The sequence below is a fragment of the Prionailurus bengalensis genome, chromosome C1 (genome assembly GCF_016509475.1).
Source record: "Prionailurus bengalensis isolate Pbe53 chromosome C1, Fcat_Pben_1.1_paternal_pri, whole genome shotgun sequence".
Classification (NCBI taxonomy): Eukaryota; Metazoa; Chordata; class Mammalia; order Carnivora; family Felidae; genus Prionailurus; species Prionailurus bengalensis.
Genome location: NC_057345.1, coordinates 34,439,755 through 34,458,969, shown reverse-complemented (window position 1 = coordinate 34,458,969; position 19,215 = coordinate 34,439,755). Strand labels below are relative to the sequence as shown.

Here is a 19,215-nt window from a genome sequence, read left to right as displayed (position 1 = left end):
TGAACAGGGGAAGGGGGGAGAGAGAGAGTCCCAAGCAGGCTCTGCGCTGTCAGCATGGAGCTGGACATGGGGCTCGATCTCATGAACCATAAGATCCTGACCTGAGCTAAAATCAAGAGTCAGACGCTTAACTGACTGAGCCACCCAGACACCCCTTGTCTCACCTTAACTGCGAATGAGTGAGGCCCCTGTGCTGCCTGGTAACCATACTATATGTTACTAGCTCATTCTCTGGTTCTAGATAACTATTCACACCTTCTCCTCTTGTCATGTCCCCAACACCTCCTCCCTCATTCTTGCTATCCACAGATGGTGTCACTTACCACGGCACCAAAAGAGCAGAAACAGAACAGAGTTTCCATAAGCTCCCTATCACCACTTGCCTGCATCTGTGCCCCCAGTCTCTACTTTCTTTCCTATTTGAAGTCTCCATACTCACCCCCGGGCCAGTTTTTGTTCCCTAGACCTGATCCCTTCCCATTTTCTACAGACACTGCTCCGGGAAGTCTTCACTCCTGCATCATCTCATTTCTCGTTTATTCCCGTTAGCCTAGAGATGTTATTTTCCCCCCATAATGAACTTGCCCCTGCCCCCTCTCTCTTTCAAAGCTTTAACATTTTCACTTTCCCAACTCTCTATTACAAAAAAATCAAACATACAGAAAAGTTGAAAGAATAATACAAGGATCACCTATATATCTACCACCTAGATTCATGCATTTGCTTCTTTCTCTTTACAGAAACACACCTTGAAAGGGTTGCCTACACCTGCCATCTCTAAGCTCTCTCCTCCCATGTGTCCTGAATCCATTCTAATGACTCCCTCTCAACTCATCATTCAAGGTCACCAACTTTCTTTTGAAAAAAAAATTTTGTTAATGTTTATTCATTTTTGAGACAGAGGGAGATAGAGTGCAAGTGGGGGAGGGGCAGAGAGCGAGGGAGACACAGAATCTGAAACAGGCTCCAAGGCTCATAGCTGTCGGCACAGAGCCCAACGCAGGGCTCAAACCCACGAACCGTGAGGTCATGACCTGAGCTGAAGTCAGACGGTTAACCAACTGAGCCACCCAGGTGCCCCATCAAGGTCACCAACTTTCATGTTGCTACATCCAATGGTCAATTCTTATTGACCTATTAGTAGAGTGACCACACAACATTCTGATCTTCCTGGGACGATCTTGGATTCCGTGTCTCATCCTGGAGTAATTACTAAAAGTGTCCTGGTTTGAACAATTTATAGGCGCACCCTACCTACGAGCAACATATGATACAGTTCATCGTTCCTCTTAAAAGACTTTCATAGTTTGGTTTCCAGAACGCCACACTTCCCTGGTTTTCCTCCTATGACACTGGGCATTCTTCTTTCTCCTTTGCAGATTCTTCGGCATCTTCCACAGCACTAAATGTCAGTTTGCCCTACGCCTCAGTCCTTGCTTTTCTTCCGCATCTGCATTCACTTATTTGGCAGTCTCTTCCATTTTCACAGCCTGGACCTCTCCCCTGAATGCCAGACTTGTACATTCTCCTGCCTTCTCGATACCTCCACTTTGATGTCTATGAGGCCTCTCAAATTTTACATGTTTAAACTCGAGTTCCCGATACTCCCCCGAAAACCTGCTTTTCTTGCAATCATCTCTCCATCTTGGTAAAAGGCACCTTCTTTATGCTTCTAGTTGCTCAGGCTAAACACTGGAAGTCAGCCTAGATTCTTTTCTTTCTCTCACACCCACATCTGAGCCGCTGGCAAACCTGTCATCTTTACCTTCAGGATATCTCTTCTTACCGCCTCCGCTGCTTCCACCGCGGTCCGAGTCACCATCTTCTCTCTGGTAGATTATTATAACGGTCTCCTCATTGGACTCCCGACCTTCCTGGCAACAGTCGACTCTCATCAAGGCAGCCAGAATGATCCTGTAAAACCTATGATACTCCTCTGCCTATTCCTCCATCCTTATTATGACCTACAATATCCCCAGGCTTTGGACTTCTCTTAACTTTCAGACTTCATCTCTTATTATTCTCCACTCCAGCAACACAGGCCTCCTTCCTGTTCTGGGATCCCACCTCAGAGCTTTTGCACTGGCTGTTCCCTGTCCCCAAAGGGCTCTTCCCTCAGATGTCAGCACACCCCCCCCTCCCTAACTTCCTTCAGAGTCTTACGTAAGTGTCATCTTCCCAGGGAGGGCTTCCCCAGGCACCCTATCTAAAGTGGCAACCCGTGGGGCGCCTGGGTTAAGCGTCTAACTTCAGGCTCAGGTCATGATCTCATGGTTCCTGAGTTCGAGCCCTACATCGGGCTCCGTGCTGACAGCATAGAGCCCACTTCGGATCCTCTGTCTCCCCCCACTGCCTCTCCTCTGAGCATTTGCTCTTTCTTTCTCTCTCTCTCTCTCTCCCCCTCAAAAATAAACATTAAAAGGGGTGCCTGGGTGGTTCAGTCAGTTAAGCATCTGACTTCAGCTCAGGTCATGATCTCACGGTCTATGGGCTGGAGCTCCGCGTCGGGCTTTGTGCTCAGAGGCTGGAGCCTGCTTCGGATCCTGTCTCCCGCCCTCTTTGCCCCTCCCCTGCTGGTGCTCTGTCTCCCTCACTTTCAAAAGTAAACATAAAAAAATTTGTTTAATAAAAAATAAACATTAAAAAAAAACTTAACAAAAATAATGTGGCAACCGTTCCCTAACTTTCTAGTCCCCACTCCTGCTTTAGTTTTCTCTGGCACTCCCCACTATCATTTTACGTACATGTCTTGATTTTTTTTGCCTGCTTCCACTAGAATATGAGCTCCACGAAGGCAGGGACGTTTGTGTATTTATTTTGCTCACTGCTGTATCTCCAGCACCTGGAGCAGCACCTGATGCCTAGCAGGCACTCCATAAATATTTGTTGAATGAATGAATGTAAAATGGGGCTAACATCCCCACCTCACGGATTACCGTGGAGATGAAATGAGATAAAGCATGCAAAGTTCCTGGCACACCATGTTGCTCAATAACTGTCAGCTTCCTTCACCTCCCTCCCTCCCCTCCCAGTTTTGGTATCAGCCATGCCCTCCCTCTCCCTCGGGGAGTGCCGGGTCAGAGGCAGGGGTGATGGCAGTAGCTGCCTTACCAGCAACCACCGAAAGCCCTCCCGGGATTCCCTCAGTCCCGAGGTGCAGCCCTGCTCCCAGACACTGATTTCTCTGGTGAGGTGTGAGCCACCTCGCTTTAACTCAGGAAGCTGGAGGCTCCAGAATGACTAAGTGAGGCTTTCAGATCTTTGTATCTGCGACCAGATCTTTGTATCGAAGGCCCAGGGACTGCGGTGCCCAGTACCCCAGCCTCTCGCGCACACCCCAGCAACACTGCTCTGATGTGCCTCACCCCTGGGCGAACGTCTTAGTCTCGCAGGTTTGTGCAGTGACACTACCTCACTGTCTCCCCAGCCGTCCTCCAGAATTCTCTACCACAGTGCTTCTGGGCCCCTCCACGTTACAATGTACAACCTGCCCAGGACTTTGCCTACTTCATTTCAGGAAGCCCGGTGTGCTATGTGCCCCAGAGACTACTGCTGTCCCCACACACAGGAGGGTCCCGGGAACTAACATCCTTGGCCAGCTGCCGGCCAGGCACAATCCGTTCTGGCTATGGCCGCTCCCTTCTGGAATGGCCTGAGTCCTGTCCCTGCCCTGACTCTGGGCACCCTTCTCTTCACTTTAGGAACTGAGGCAGGCCTGGGGTTACCTCTTTTAGCATCCCTGCCCCTATACTTGGATGACTAAGCCAGCTGGAGAAAACCCTCACAAGCACAACTGGTGCCACTACAGATCCCTGGTCTCCCACGTGGCCTGCTCTGCTGCTTGGCGGTCTTTGGGCTGCCCATTCTCCACAGTGGCTTCATAAGCGTCTTCCACTCTTCCCAAACCTCCATCCTAGCACCCCGCCCTCATGTGCAGCACGTGAACCCATCTCCTGCTTTCTAGGGAAAATTAAAGCCACCAGCAGGGAATCCCTTCACTCTTGCACTGCAGACAAGCCCATCTATGTTTCTACCACTCTCTCCTCTTGAGATCAAAGGCCAGTCCCTCCCCTCCCTGTCCTCAGGGACCTTGTGGTGCCACCCACCCAGTCATTCTCTCCTGTGTTCCCACCTCTCCTCTCTGTGAACAGGACTCTCCGACACCCTCTTCACTCTCGTGGCCATACCCTCTTCCCTCCCTCACTCCCCAAAGAGTCCACACACACCGACCACAGGTCCTGCTTCACAATTCAGCCCGAAGTGTGGCCTCCTCCAGGTCCCCTACCCCAGAGGCATAGGTCTCACCCAGGACTTCTCTGTCTCTAGTTCCAACCTCTGAGGCCCCATTCCTGCCTTGCCTCTGACAGGTTTCATGCCTCTTATTCTCAAAACACGTGTTCTGACACTGGACCAGACTAAGCAAAGGCTGACTGTTCTCAGCCTGATCTCAGACCTTCCTAGGAAGCCCTTCCTCTACCCTGTCTCTGGTCCCTGAGCGCTGACTTCGCCTGATCCCATCTTCTGGCTCCCTTGTTCTTGGCCTGGCCTGTGAGTGCTAGGGCCTGGTGGCATATCCGAACCTCCTGCTGGATTGAAATTCAGCAGGGTCTGTGTGGTTCCTATTTGCATCATGCATGGTGCTTACACTCTCACCTACTGTTTTGCATTAGAATAGAATTCTTTTATCCTCACAAAAGCCATGTGAAGTGAGGCTGCACTTTTCCCCTCATTTACAGATGAAGAGACTGAGGTTCAAAGAGTTTAAGTGAGTTGTCCAAGGTGAAAAGGTGCTAAGGCAGGTCTGAAACCTGGGATTTCTGATTTCAAAGTCAGCGTGCCTCCTAGGACTCTGCAATGCTGATTTAAAGGATGTGTCTTGGAAGTGCGCCTGGGTGGCCCAGTCGGTTGAGCGTCTGACCCTTGGTTTCAGCTCGGGTCGTGATCTCATGGTTCGTGAGTTTGAGCCCCACATCACCCTCTGCGCTGACAGTGCGGAGCCTGCCTGGGATTCTCTTTCTCCCTCTCTCTGTCTCTCAAAATGAATAAACTTAAAAAAATAAAAAATAAAAACATAAAGGATGTGGCTTGTGGATGGAGCTCTCAGACACCACATGGGGGTTGTGACAACGGCCCAGAAGAGCATGTGGCCAATGTCCTCTCGGATAGACTCAGTCAGGTATAAGACACGGGTAGCAGAGTGGGCGAGGTGGTAGGACAGTTCAAGGGTTTGGTAGCTGGTGCATAGCTCTGTTCATGCCTACAAGGTCAGGGGCAAGATTCTGTTTTAGGCTTATCTTGGTCACTGTTCTTATGTATATTGTTTGGACAGGGATAGAATCGCTTGGTCATCAAATCTACGGAAGACAAAGAAAGGAAAGAAACAGCTTATGCTGGAGGTCTAAGGAGGATCCAGAAAGCTCCAGACAGGCAGCTACATGGCCAGGCCTGGTTTAGGCCCATAAATTCCACCATACATGCTGAGTAGGACAGGGATAGGGATTTGGCATCAGCATGTATAAAATAAGCTTCCAGTCTATGAGACGTGCCCGCTAAAGTAGTGTCTCTTGGAGGTCAGTCACTATAAGGAACATCAAAAATAGGGAAATGCCTAGCCCACTATCCTCCGTGCCTGCAAGGCTACCTCTGAGTGAGCCTGAGCTCCATTCTGGGTGTCTCCTAAGAGAACAGCAATAAAGTGGACCTGCCCCAGGGAAGAGGACTACCATGACAGCAAGGGGCCTTCCGTAATTCAAGGGAACTAAGGTGTTGCAGGCTCAAGATCACCAACTTCAAATCTCTGACCATCTGATAGAGGGGATCCAATTTGTTCTGCGTGGCTCTGACAGGCACAATTAGGCCCGTAGGTGGAAGTCACAGAAAGACAGATTTTGCCTTTTCTTAGTTAAAACTGTCTAGTTATGGAGGATCTTGAAATGGATGGGCTGTTTCTGCAGGTTAAGAGCCTCTGGTTCTTGGGAATGGGGGTAGACTGGGCAATCTCCATGGTTCAGAGACACCGGGTTCTAGATCTACCAAGCCCAGGGAAATGGCAAGAATCATCTCCTCCATGGGCCTCCCCGGGGGTGAAGCTGGGCTGGAAGTGGTGGCAGGTCCAGCCTCCAGTACCACCTCCATGGCTGAGGCTGCAAATTCAGTCACTCAGTGCTAGTGTCTGCGGACTTTCTTGGTAGGGCTGTCTACAGCTTGGTTAACTTGTCTTCTTTCTTTAAAAGGAAAAACTTCAGAAAGGGGGGAGGCTGTGGGAGACTATTTCCATCTCGGGTATCTATTCCAAAGCTCTGGTGTTTTGCCAGGATTTAAGCATGGTATACACGACACTGTTAAAAATAACTCCTTGATTGAACAGGAGGCGTGGGAGAGAGGGGACAGCCAGGCAATTTTGCTGGAGGGTCGGGAGGTGAATGTGGAGATGAAACTTGTACCCAGAGATCCTGGGAAGGTTTTATTCCAGAAGAGTTATGCAGACTCAAAGAGCCTTAAGGACCACAGAAATACTATCCCTCAGTGCTCCTTTTCAGAGAATTACCCAATAAGTGCCCTGCTTTGGGCATGCCTAGGACATAAACAAGCTACCAGTTTTGAAGGGCTCTCCCAGGATTGAGTCTGCCATTTTTCGGTCCTGATTGCCAGCCTATGAGACAAAGGTCAGGGAATAACAACAAGAAGTTGAAGCCAAGAGAGGTTAACAATGTCAAAAGCCACAGAGAGGTCAAAGCCACAGAGGCCAGAGAAAGGTCTACTAGATTTAGCTATTGGGAGGTCCTTGTGATCATATGTGAAGTCTTCCAGACTTTTCCTTCTATAACCATAGCATAAATGGAATTATCTCATAGTACTGTTTCACAGCTTGCTTTTGAAAAATTTAACAATAAATTGTGGGGTCGTGACAATAAATATAATCTGACATCATTTTTTATGACTACATAGTATTTCATCATGCGGGCATACTATATTTACTTAATCATTCTCAACTAAGAGACATTCATGTTGTTTCCAATTTTTTGCTATTATAAACATGCGGCAACAAGCATCAGATTACAATAACTTACATGCACAGACATGATTATGTCCTTCTGTTAAGTATTTAGAAGTAGAATTGCTGGATCAAGTGGAATCCACATTTTATATTTTATTACACATTGCCTACGTTGCCCTCTATAATTTTGGGGAGAACAAAATGCTGTTCTCATGACTTCCTCCCATCTTTCGAGCCATTCTCTCTCCTCTTTCTCCCTTATGTGTTGGGATTCCCCAATTACGTCCTTCTGTTTTCTTCTTCCTCCCCAAATTACAAACTCAAATGCCTACGAGAGCCAAGAAGGTACTGTAAATACAGGAATTGGGCCAGATGTGAGACAGTAAGAAGTGGCAGGGTTATAGCAAGCTGGAACATACACACTGCCTAAAAGCATTCACATTACTTGAAAACACTGTGCCAGCCACACAAAGCATGTCTGCAGGTGGATTTAGCTGGTAAACAACTAGTTGGGACCCAGTCTATACACTTTTCCTACAGTACCTCATCCACTGCCAAAACTCTATCTATATGCTGACAGCTCCCACTGCATCATCTCTGGGCCTGACCTCTCCTCCTGGACTCCAGACTCATGCACGCAAATGACTACTCTACATCTCCCAAGCGTCCTCAAAGCATCTCAAAACAACCATGTCCATAACCAAGTTCATTATCTTCATCCTTTCCTCTCCTCCTGACAAAAGCCAGAAACCTAAAACCAGAAATAACTGCCCTTCTTTGCAGGTCCCTTATCTCAATGAATGGCACCCTCAGTTTTCCTACCTGGAAGCCAGAAACCTTGGGAGTCATTCCAGATTCTTCTCTTGCCCTAGCCTTCCAAATTATCAAATCAATTCAATAGGCATAATAAGCACTTCCTTGAGTACCTAATCAGTAGCAGGTGCTATTAGGTGCTAGGACTGACCACAAAGATGGATGATATGCAGCCCCTGCCCTGGAGGGGGAGACAGATAACAATGTCATGATCAGATGTGGCGGTGGTGGTGTGGTGGTAGGAGAAACACCATACAAGATGTTCTGGGATGAGAGAAAGGGCATTCTTTGATTCTATTTCCTAAGTGTTCCTCAAATAGTCCCTATTCTCCATCCTCACAGGATTGCCATTTTCAGTGACTGCAACAGTGTTGTAACTGATCTCCACATTTCCAAGTTCTCTCCTCCAATTCATCTTCCATACTGGGTTAGAACAATCTTTCCAAATAGCATATCTGGCCATGTCTTTCTCTCATCTTTTGTCTAAAACATTTCAATAATACCCCATGCTATTCAGGATAGAATAAAAATCCTTTCAGAATGACTTGTAAGGTGTCCCAGGATCTGGCCCTGGATGACTTCTCTAGTCCCGTCTTCCAGCATTATAGGACATAACCCTACACCCTGAACATGCCAAACCACTGGCAGCTCTCTGAATACCCTTGTGTGTCTCATGCTCTTGGTTCATGCATTCCCTCTGTCTAGAACACCTGCCCTATCATTTCTCATTTGCCTAATTCCTATGCAATCTTTAAGACTTGGATAAAATGTCACCTCCTTCAAAAATCCTTCCCTTACCACTTCACCAAAAAAGATGCCTTCTCCAGGTGTTTTCTGTTACACACCCTCCCCTACTCCCTACTGCAGGCTGATAGCAGGGGAGGGAAAGGAACTTCTGAGACATTTTGCCCTTGCTGCTGAAGGGGACCATGACACGTCCTTACCTGGAGGTCTTTGAGAACAGGCAGTGTTCAGAAACCATGGGATTGTGGGGCAGACAGTGAGCAATTCCAGAGGTCAGGAGACCAGAAAAAGGCACAGTTCTTTGGCTCTGGCTGGGCATAGCCTTGAGGAGCTCATGAATATTTCTGGTCCATAGACTACATATTTTGAGGAGCTACTGACATGACCTAGCCTACCCCCTGACATTTAAAGCACCCACTCCTGCCAAATACAAAACAAAACAAAAACAAACAAAAAAAGAAAGCAAGTTTCAACTAAATGATGGTGAGATACCACTCACTGTTGTACCAATGAAAGGATCATCTCTGGCTTTTACGTTTTTATTTATTTTATTAAAAAAAATCTTTTTTAACGTTTATTCATTTTAAGAGACAGAGAGAGACAGAGCATGAGTGGAGGAGGGGCAGAGAGAGCAAGACACAATCCAAAGCAGGCTCCAGGCTCTGAGCTGTCAGCACAGAGCCTGACGCAGGGCTCAAACTCACCGACCCTGAGATCATGACTTAAGCCAAAGTGAGCCGCTCAACCGACTGAGCCACCCAGGTGCCCGTTTTTTTATTTTTATTTTTTAATTTATTATTATTATTTCTTTAATGTTTATTTATTTTTGAGACAGGGCGTGAGTGGGGGGGCAGCAGAGAGAGAGGGAGACACAGAATCCGAAGCAGGCTCCAAGCTCTGAGCTGTCAGCACAGAGCCTGACACAGAGCTCGAACTCACAAACCATGAGATCATGACCTGTGAGATGAAGTCTGATGCTTAACTGACTGAGCCACCCAGGCGCCCCTATTTTTTTTAATTAAATTAAAATTTTTTTAGAGAGTGAGTGTGCTCAAGTGGGGGAGGGGTGAAGGGGCGGGGAGAGAGAGAGAGAAAATCCTAAGCACGTTCCATGCTGAGCACAAAGCCTGACATGAGGCTCGATCCCACGACCCTAGGATCATGACCTGAGCCAAAATCAAGAGTCAGACGCTCAACCAACTATGCCACCCAGGCACCCCCATCTCTGGTTTGTTTTTTTTTTTAATTAAAAAAAAATTTTTTTTAAACGTTTATTTATTTTTGAGACAGAGAGAGACAGAGCATGAACGGGGGAGGGGCAGAGAGAGAGGGAGACACAGAATCGGAAGCATGCTCCAGGCTCTGAGCCATCAGCCCAGAGCCCAACGCGGGGCTCGAACTCACGGACCGTGAGATCGTGACCTGAGCCGAAGTCGGATGCCCAACCGACTGAGCCACCCAGGCGCCCCCCCCCCCATCTCTGGGTTTTAAATGCTAGAAGCAGATTATTAGAATGAAAGTCGAGAAGTGCTGTAAATAATAATGGCACAGGAGTGGATCCAGAAATCCAAGCCTTCTCTGACCCCCTCAATTTAATTATGTGTCTCCTTTCTGTACATTCATGGCATCCTACGCTTTCCTCTACCATTGTGTCAATAATCTATATTATAAGCATTTTGTGTTCATGCCTGACTCCCCTTTCTAGACTGACTTCTAGGCTGGGAATTATATGTTACTCTGCATCCTTAATACCTAGCGTGGTGCCAGTACATGGAAATGCTTACAAGATACATACCAGGGGAGGGAGTCAAAGGAAGTTTAGGCAGACAGATTTCAAGTGGAGAAGTCTGGTGATAAAGAGGGAGATATACAATGAATCTGTGTGATATCGAGAAAAAAAAATGTCTTTTATTACGTCAGAGACTTGAGGAAATTGTCAAGGAACCGCATAAAGACTTCGTTATAAGAATATGGTTCAGAGCGATGTTGAACCAAATGAGGGTTGCTGGAGGGGTGTTAGGTGGGGGGGGGATGGGCTAAATGGGGGATGGGCATTAAGGAGGGCACTTGTGGGGATGAGCACTGGGTGTTGTACGTAGGTGATGAATCACTAAATTCCACTCCTGAAATCATTATTACACTATATGTTAACTAATTTGGATCAAAATTAGATTAAAAAAGAACGGGCAGTAAAAGTAGACCTAAAAAAAAAAAAAAAGAAGAAAAAGAAAAACAGAAAGGATGGTGGTGCTCCTCATCTCCCCTGGATGTTCCACTGGAATCTCAAGGTCAGCATTTCCCCCAATGAACTCAACAGCTGCCCCCCAAACTTGTGTTCTCTAGGATAGGAAGTGGCACCCCAGCTGCCTCAAACAGCAGGGGGGCTGTTTTCCCTACTCCCTCTACCAGCCACCTAACATCCCCATTTCTCTCCTGCTGACATCTCACCAATCCACCCCTGTCCCATCACTGCCTCCTGAGGGTCGCCCTCCTCATTCTCACCTCCTCTGACCACCCGCCCTTCCCCATTTCAGGTACTGATCTTTCTAAAGCACAAATCCCATGCCACCCCTCCCCCGCCTTGCCTTGAAACCATCGCTGACCTCATCATAAACTCCTTGGCATGGCATTTGGGGCCTGTTCCAAGCCCAGGGCCTGTACTCCAGGCAGCCCAGATGACCTGCCAGGGAGCCTCCTTCCCTCAGGGTGAGTGCCTTTCCTAGACTCTCTGTCTTGCCAGCTGCTAATGTCCTCTAATAGTCAGCATGGGTGGCACCTCCTCTAGGAAGCCCTTCCTGCCTCCCCGCCCCCATGTGGTTAGATGTCCCTAATCTGCTTGGTTTGCTGGTTCCCTGCAGTCAACTCATTCTCCTGCTTGTCACCCACTCACTGCAAGCTCCTAGGAGGCAGTGACCATTTCTTACCACTGTCCCCCAAAGCTGTGCACAAGGCTTGGCAGAGAAGGGGTGCTCAGGGTCTGGGAAAGGGGCGGAATCTACCTTGGGTCCCTAGGGGTCAGGAATGGGGCAAGTCCCCATGGACAGGGTGCAGATGGAGATCTGTGAGGCCTGGTCCGGTCTCCACAGAGGTGGAGGATGTGGGAGGTTTTCTTGCATGCAGAGGGCAGCCCTGCCATGCTGGAACCTGTGCAGGGGGCCCCAGGGATTAAGGCCACATGCTGTGGGAATGCAAGCTGGTGCAGCCACTCTGGAAAACAGTATGGAGGTTCCTCAAAAAATTAAAAATAGAACTACCCTACGACCCAACAATTACACTACTAGGTATTTATCCAAGGGATACAGGTATGCTGTATCGAAGGAACACATGCACCCCCATGTTTATAGCAGCACTATCGACAATAGCCAGAGTATGGAAAGAGCCAAAATGTCCATCGATGGATGAATGCATAAAGAAGATGTGGTATATATCTACAACGGAGTATTACTCGGCAATCAAAAAGAATGAAATCTTGCCATTTGCAACTACATGGATGGAACTGGAGGGTATTACGCTAAGTGAAATTAGTCAGTCAGAGAAAGACAAAAATCATATGACTTCACTCATAGGAGGACTTTAAGAGACAAAACAGATGAACATAAGGAAAGGGAAACAAAAAAATATAACAACAGGGAGGGGGACAAAACATAAGATACTCATAAATATGGAGAACAAACTGAGGGTTACTGGAGGGGGTGTGGAAGGGGGAATGGGCTAAATGGGCAAGGGGCATTAAGGAATCTACTCCTGAAATCATTGTTGCACCATATGCTAAGTTGGATGTAAATTAAAAAAAAATTTAATTAATTAAAAAAAAAGACCACATGCTGTACAGACATGCCCAATTCTAGGGGGCTGATGTTGGCTTCATGATGGAGCCACGCTTTCCCCAAGCCATTCTTCATTCTTTATAGTTTCTGAATTGCAGAAGCAGAAATTGCTCACCCTCAGTCTGAAGCTTTTCGTGACTTGTGCAGAAGAAATGTCATCAACAGCCTTTTGTTTAGGCTTGACTTGGGTGAACGTGCCAAGAAGACTTGCTCAGAAGAGTCTTTTCAGATGTCATTTCTGTCTCCCTAAAACCCTGCTCCATGAAAGCCATTCACAAGCCGGTTTTTCTGCGGCTCCAAAGCTGTCATCCCCTCAGTCCTGCCACAGCCCACAGAGCTACCGTGACACTCACTCGGCAATGGCATGTGCTGTTGGCCCGGGGCGGGGATGCAGCAGTGGGGAGGCTCCCAGCCGAGCGTCTCGCTTTCAACCCGGCCCGAATGCCCCGAGAACCCTGAGGTACAACTTCAACTTACATCCCCTAGATCGTGATCTGGCACCATGCCCACATTTTTCAAAACCATTTTCCCAATGCCCAACACAGGCACTCGATAAATGTGCAATGAGTAAATAAACAAATATGCAACGCTCAATTATTTGAGCTAATTGAGGGAGACCATCAAACTCAGAGTTTTGAGGGGAGAATTATCTAGAAATGAACATATTCTTAGACTTGGGGCGCCTGGGTGGCTCAGTCGGTTGAGCGTCTGACTTCGGCTCGGGTCATGATCTCGTGGTCTGTGAGTTCGAGCCCCGCGTCGGGCTCTGTGCTGACAGCTCAGAGCCTGGAGCCTGCTTCGGATTCTGTGTCTCCCTCTCTCTCTGCCCCTCCCCTGCTCATGCCTCTCTCTCTCTCTCTCTCTCTCTCTCTCTCTGTCAAAAATAAATATTTTTTTAAATTAAAAAAAAACATATTCTTGGACTCATTTTACTCTTCCCACTGTGGATGCTGGTGGTGTGGCCGCTGGGAAGGGAGCCTGGAGTGCTGGGTCCAGCAACACTGTGGGTCTGGACGCAATGTACAGTCAGCAGGACTCACTTCTATCGCCCTCTCCAGGCCAAAGCTAGCTGTGACAGCTGTGCTGGGAACGGACAGAGGCAAGGGAGATGGGAGCTGTCTCCAGCTCATTCCCAGTAAGCGGTGACACAGGGTGAATTAAAGGTGAAAATGAGACCGGGATTAGTGGAGGACTAATCAGAGGGGGGCACTACCAAACGGCGTGTGGAGTGTCAGGCAGAGACGCACAAAGGGCTGCGGGAGCCCCAGAGCCCACTCTGCCTGGGGATCCAGGGAAGAGCTTCAAGGAGGAGGCGGCATTTGAGTTGGGAGTTTGAGAGGTGGAGAATGTGAGGAGATGGCAGGTGCATGTGGCCAGTCACCCGGGCTGAGAGCGCACCCCGTCCAGGCCCCTTCTGAGGGGGAGGCTGCCACGAGCAGCTCTTGGAGTAGAGATACCAGGGCATGGAGCCAAGTGATGTGTGGGTGGCTTGCTGAAGCGAAAGTAGTGGTTCTAAAGGCAGAGAGTTTGCAGAAGAGCGTTCCAGGCTGGGGGAACAGCACGCGTACAGCACAAAGGTGAACAAGACCATGGCTTAGTAGGGCGAGGCCACCCGGGGGGTTACGGCACCAGGAGGCATCAGGTCCCTGGTGCTCTGACAGCTCTGAGAAGCCGTTTTACTAAATTACAAGTTATCAGTTGCGTCTTGTGCGGCTGGAGTTGCCCAGAGCCACACTTCCCGATATGTGGAGGCATTCCTGTATCAACAAATGCCAATCACCTGGGTTTGTATACACAGTCTGTACAAGCCCTGACGGCTCCCGGCCGAGACGCATTACCAGAAGGTCTCACTGAAAGCTGAAGCAGCCAGGGTATGAGGACAGAACAGCAGCAGCAACTACCACCACTGACCAGGTGCTCCCTGACCGGACGCTCACTGACCCAGTGCTCCCCGTCGGTCAGCACCACGCCACAAGCCTCATGGGTGTGAAACTCCCATAACTGCCCATGAGGTAGGACTGTTACCTCACTTTGCACATGAGGGGGCCAAAGCCGACACGACTGTGGAGCTTGTCCAAGGTCACACAGCTAGGTGAGTGGCACAGCTGGGATTCAAACCCACGTTTGCTTGATACCAAAGCCAACCTCTTTTCACTTGCCCAGAGTGAGGAAGGGGATCCCCGAGCCCCATCCGGTCGTTGCTAAGATAGCATGAATGAGTGGCTGTGAACCCGGCACGGGCACTGACAAGGCCCCGACCTCAAGGGATCACTGAAGTCAGGTGGTAAAGATGCCCCTCCCCACATCCCCTGCCCAACTTCACCCCAGCACCGAGTGACGACAGTCTGAATATGGTTGGACCATTGCTGTCCCAGCTACAAGGCTCTCTGCTTCCTGAAATCCAGGCCCACCCTCAGAATAAGGGCTGAAGTATAGCCAGTAGTTCGTCCAATCATGGCCCGGGAAGAAAATGAGCAACCTCTGGCTTGAGGGAGCATGGTGGCTGCAGCCATGGAGCCCATGTCCTTGCCCTCTCTCTCTGCCTGCATCCGGCCCCCAAGCCCCATCTAGAAGGGGTTCGTGGCTGGATGAGGACACGGCCTGCTACTCACAGGGGTGGGCCCTGGGGCTCCGGATGCAGGGCAGAGAAAGGCCAGTCCCTTCTTTCTTCAGCAAGTGCTCCTTCATGGAGTGGGAGTCCCAGCAGAGATGGATGGAGCCAGGCTCACTCCTGAACCTGCACCCTATATCAGCTGTGCCTGTGCTGACAGCTCTCCTTGGCCGGACCACAGCCCCCAAACCCTTTGTTTCCTCCTCATAATTTGACCGGCAAAAGAATGCATTTTCATGAGGGTCAGTGACTCTGCTGGAGGCTGCTGGTGACAGGGCTGGGTCAAAGGCCCAAGTGTCCTGATGAGCAGTCCTCCCCCACAGCCTCGAGCACTGGGGCATGGTTTGCTGTGCTCTGCCCTGCCGCCTCTTACATTGCTCTTCATTCAACTTCGGGAAGACTGGGCCACCCGCAGGACTGGCTACACCAGAGGAAGCTGCTGGCCGTATTAAAACAAGGTCACTCAGGAAAGGATTCTTTCCATCAGGGGAACCACGGGGGCTCACAGGACCTAATCAAACCAGTGGCCATTCTCACTGCATCCTCCCAAGGAGTAAAGAGTGGAGACAAGCCCATTAAGGGGGAAGGGATACCCCTAAATTTCAGGGGCATCTGAGTATGCAACAGCTTCTGAGCAGGAAGAGAAAGGAGCGGCGTATAGGCAGTGGCTTAGAGAGGATCCTCAGGGCAAACACACGGCTGGGCAAAGTCCCGCCCTTAATCCCCCTTGCGGGTCCTGGGGGTGTGCAGGAGGGCTGATAGGGCAGACAGGGAATCAGGTGGAGACGGCTTTACCAGGCCAGAACTGATCAGAGCCACCCTCGGATGCATGGGAGCAAGGCCAGTGGGGATAGCCGGCACAGACTCATCCCTAACTAGGCCCCACGGAGCTGGTTTCTGAGCCCAGGCTCCATGCACCATTGCCTTGCCCCACGTGGGGGGCTTGTTCCATTTGGGGGTATGCTTCTTGGGCAAGCTCTGCAGCTGGCTTCTGGCCCAGCCCCTCCTTCTCGAGGGGCTGAGCAACAGTGCAAGATGTCCTTTTGTTTCTTCCAACTATTCCAAACTGTGTTCTCAAGTGGTCCTGCTGCAGAAAACGTCCTCATACTAAGCCCCCGGAACACAGGGAAGGGGGGTGGGTCTGTCCCAACACGAGAGGCACAGAGATGTCACAGAGCCAGCTGTCAACAGACCTGCCTTTGTGATGCTGCCAGGAGTCAGACTTGCGTTTTCCCCATCAGGGTCTCCCAAGAGCAGAGACCGTGTTGGCCGATATTCTCCACATCATCTCAGACAATCTTGTCCACCCTCTGAGGTTCGTGTAAGAATCATCTCCAGTGTTTTCCCTCCAGCCCGGACCTCTCCCCTAAGTGATCCACTGCGCTCCTGTCCGGAGCTGTGGCTTCCCTCTGGCTACTTCATTCGCCCAGGCCCAGACTCCACACACAGCATTGGGGCAGAGAGTAGAAAGCTCTCGTGCCAGAAGGCAGGCATGGACCGGTGTCTTGCATCCACCTGGGGGAGGTGAGGCTTCGGCCCTGCTTCTCCCCTCCAGCTCTGGTCCCACAGTGACCACTCCCATCCCCCGAAGTGCAGACAGAGTAGGGAGAGCAGGACCGAGTCCTGAAAATGCCAGCACCCTCCTCTCTGCCCACCTTCTGCCTGGGCCCTGGGACGTGTGTGGGTGGAGCTCGGACTGGAACCTTCCCTCGGGCTGCAGAGCCGCAGAGACGGAGCCCTGCAGGGCTGTTCCTGGCCTGGAGCCTCTCTCCTTGGGAGAAGGGCCAGGATTACGTTTTGTACTTTCACCAGCCGTTGCAGCTCACAAGCAGTACGGCTCCCCAGGCTCCCCACGTGGGGAATTTGTAGCTCAACCAAGAAAAGCAAAGCTGCTAATCTGACAAGATCAATCCTCAAAGACCGCAGGAATGCAGCCTGCCTACTCTCACCAGGGACAGTGCTTCTGAACACCTCTAGGATTCCTGCTTCCGGGTAGAGCCTGGAGCTTGGTCTGCAAAGCAGGAAGCTGCTCCACACCAGCGTGTCCGACCTTGACACTGAAGCCCCAGCCTTCTAGGCATAGCTCAGGCATCCCTTGCACCAGGAACTCCTCTCATTCATCTTTCATCAGCCCTTCCTGCCTAAGGGCCTCCTCAACCCTCTGTCCTCACCTCTTTCAGAGCACATAGTCCGGATATGTGTTCATGTCCCTGTGCTGCCTCCTTGAACCCTGAGGTCAGTAGGTACAGATGAGGACAGGAAGGCCCAGGGGGTTTAAGCCACCCAGCCCTACTCACTTTTAAAGCCTGGGCATTAATCACTACAGTCCAGTGCTTCTCAAACCATCTGTGAAGAAAGACTGGTTTGTTTGGCTTTTGAAATTTCAATTCTGTCGCAGAGCGATACTTTTATAAAGCATAATAAAAATGAATCACTAGAAAAATTAAAACATATAAAATGCGAACTCCATTTTTAAATTACTAGGTTCAACTGACATAAACTTACTCTAGTTGCTATAGACATGTCTAAAATTTTATTATCAATTTCTCAGAAATCTGGCTGCGGACCAGTTCACATCACTTTTGATTCCATAGCTCACAACAGGCTTCCAAATGACTGACACCCAAGGGTTCTGCCTGGCACTCACCTTCAGGAGAAGCTGGAGAGGGGACAAGACATGGCTCCTCAGGTCCTGAACCCGGCAACAGAAAGACACACTGACATCATCAGGGGCTGAGGCCCAGCCCCTCATCTGCAGCAGATGAATTTACAACCAGGGAAAACCCAACAGGTTTTCTACAAGATTCACCTGTTCAAAGAAGTATGGGTCCCCAGTCATCTAGGGAAGGAGATTTTTCCAAAGCAAACACAACTTCTGGTCATTTACTGCACACTCACCTAGAAGGGTTAGTACACAGAGCAAAGAGGAAGGAGATGGAATGCACAGCTACAGGGTACAGGGGAGGGGAGGGGGCAGGTGACAGTGGCTGAATTCCTTGAAGGGTGGGGGAGGCAGAAGGGATAGACTGAGACAGGAAGTGGTGTTAATTTAAAAGCAGATCATGGATTGGTTCCCAGAGGAGGTCAGACAGCTGATACCAAGAAATGCATGGAGACAAAACTGACGCCAAAGAAACCAAGAGGACACAGATGGCGATTCCTCTAGCTTCAAGCTGGAGTCCAGGTCAAGGACAGCCATTCGGTCTGCCTAGCCCATGAGGGGCTGTAGATCCCTGGACAACACGCAGAGAAGCTTTAGTTACTGAGGACTCTGCACTTCCTGAAAAGGCCCAGCACCCAAAGATTTCACTGCAGGGATTTCCCACTGAAAATATTTAAAACAGTCTCCAATCAAAAGGAATCTGCATTTCCCCTCCGGGCTCATGGCTCAGAGCCATGACTCAAGGTAGGGTTAGTGGGTTTGATTGCTCGCTCTGTGCTACTATGACTATGGCCAAGTTACAGCTTTTTCATCTGTAAAATGGGCATAAACAACACTTATTCCACAGGGTCATTGTAAAAACTAAATGAAGAAATGAATATACAACGTTTAGCACAGTGGCTAGCACATAGTAAGTGCTCTATATAAAACTATGTGACCTTTTATATACACAGGCTGTCTATATCTGCCAATGGAATGTAAGCTCTTTGAGGGGACAGATTTTATGTATCTTTTTCTTTTTTAATTTATTTATTTTTGAGAGAGACAGAGAGACAGAGTGTGGGCAGGGGAGGGGCATAGAGAGAGAGGGAGACACAGAATCTGAAGCAGGCTCCAGGCTCTGAGCTGTCAGCACGGAGCCCGACGCGGGGCTTGAACTCATGGATTGTGAGATCATGACCTGAGCTGGAGTAGGACGCTTAACCGACTGAGCCACCCAGGTGCCCCAGATTTTATGTATCTTATACAATGCTGAAGCTCTAGCACCTAGAAAAGTGTCAGGCACATAGTAGGTGCTCAATAAGGTTTGTTAAGTGAATTAAATGGGAGCTATTACCATTGGGTTTACAGGATAGTAGAATCAATGTGGCAGCCTTTTCAGGGAAGTGAGAGACTTTCAGTATGACTAAACAGTGGTATGAAGGAGTCAGTAAAGAGAATGAAGATCCAGGTCCTGGATCTTTAGGTCCAAGATCTAGGAAAGGTTGAAGAACCAGGGCACAGGGAAGAGACTGACCTCAGAGAAGAGATCTTACAGAGGGCAGAAGTGTCATGACTCAAT

General features: G+C 49.4%; 1 protein-coding gene across 5 annotated transcripts in view; it reads right to left on the bottom strand.

Annotated features, from left to right (window-relative positions):
• The window catches only part of ST3GAL3 (ST3 beta-galactoside alpha-2,3-sialyltransferase 3), a 201,996-nt gene that overhangs the window by 46,158 nt on the left and 136,623 nt on the right, over positions 1-19,215 (bottom strand). Inside the window, exon 1 of one of the 5 annotated variants that reach the window (XM_043574707.1) lies at positions 17,640-17,759. The exons of the other annotated variants lie outside the window; for them this stretch is intronic. The gene's annotated coding sequence lies outside the window, so the exon portion shown is untranslated. Of the gene's footprint in view, positions 1-17,639; positions 17,760-19,215 lie in introns of those variants that run through there. 5 annotated transcript variants of the gene reach the window in all.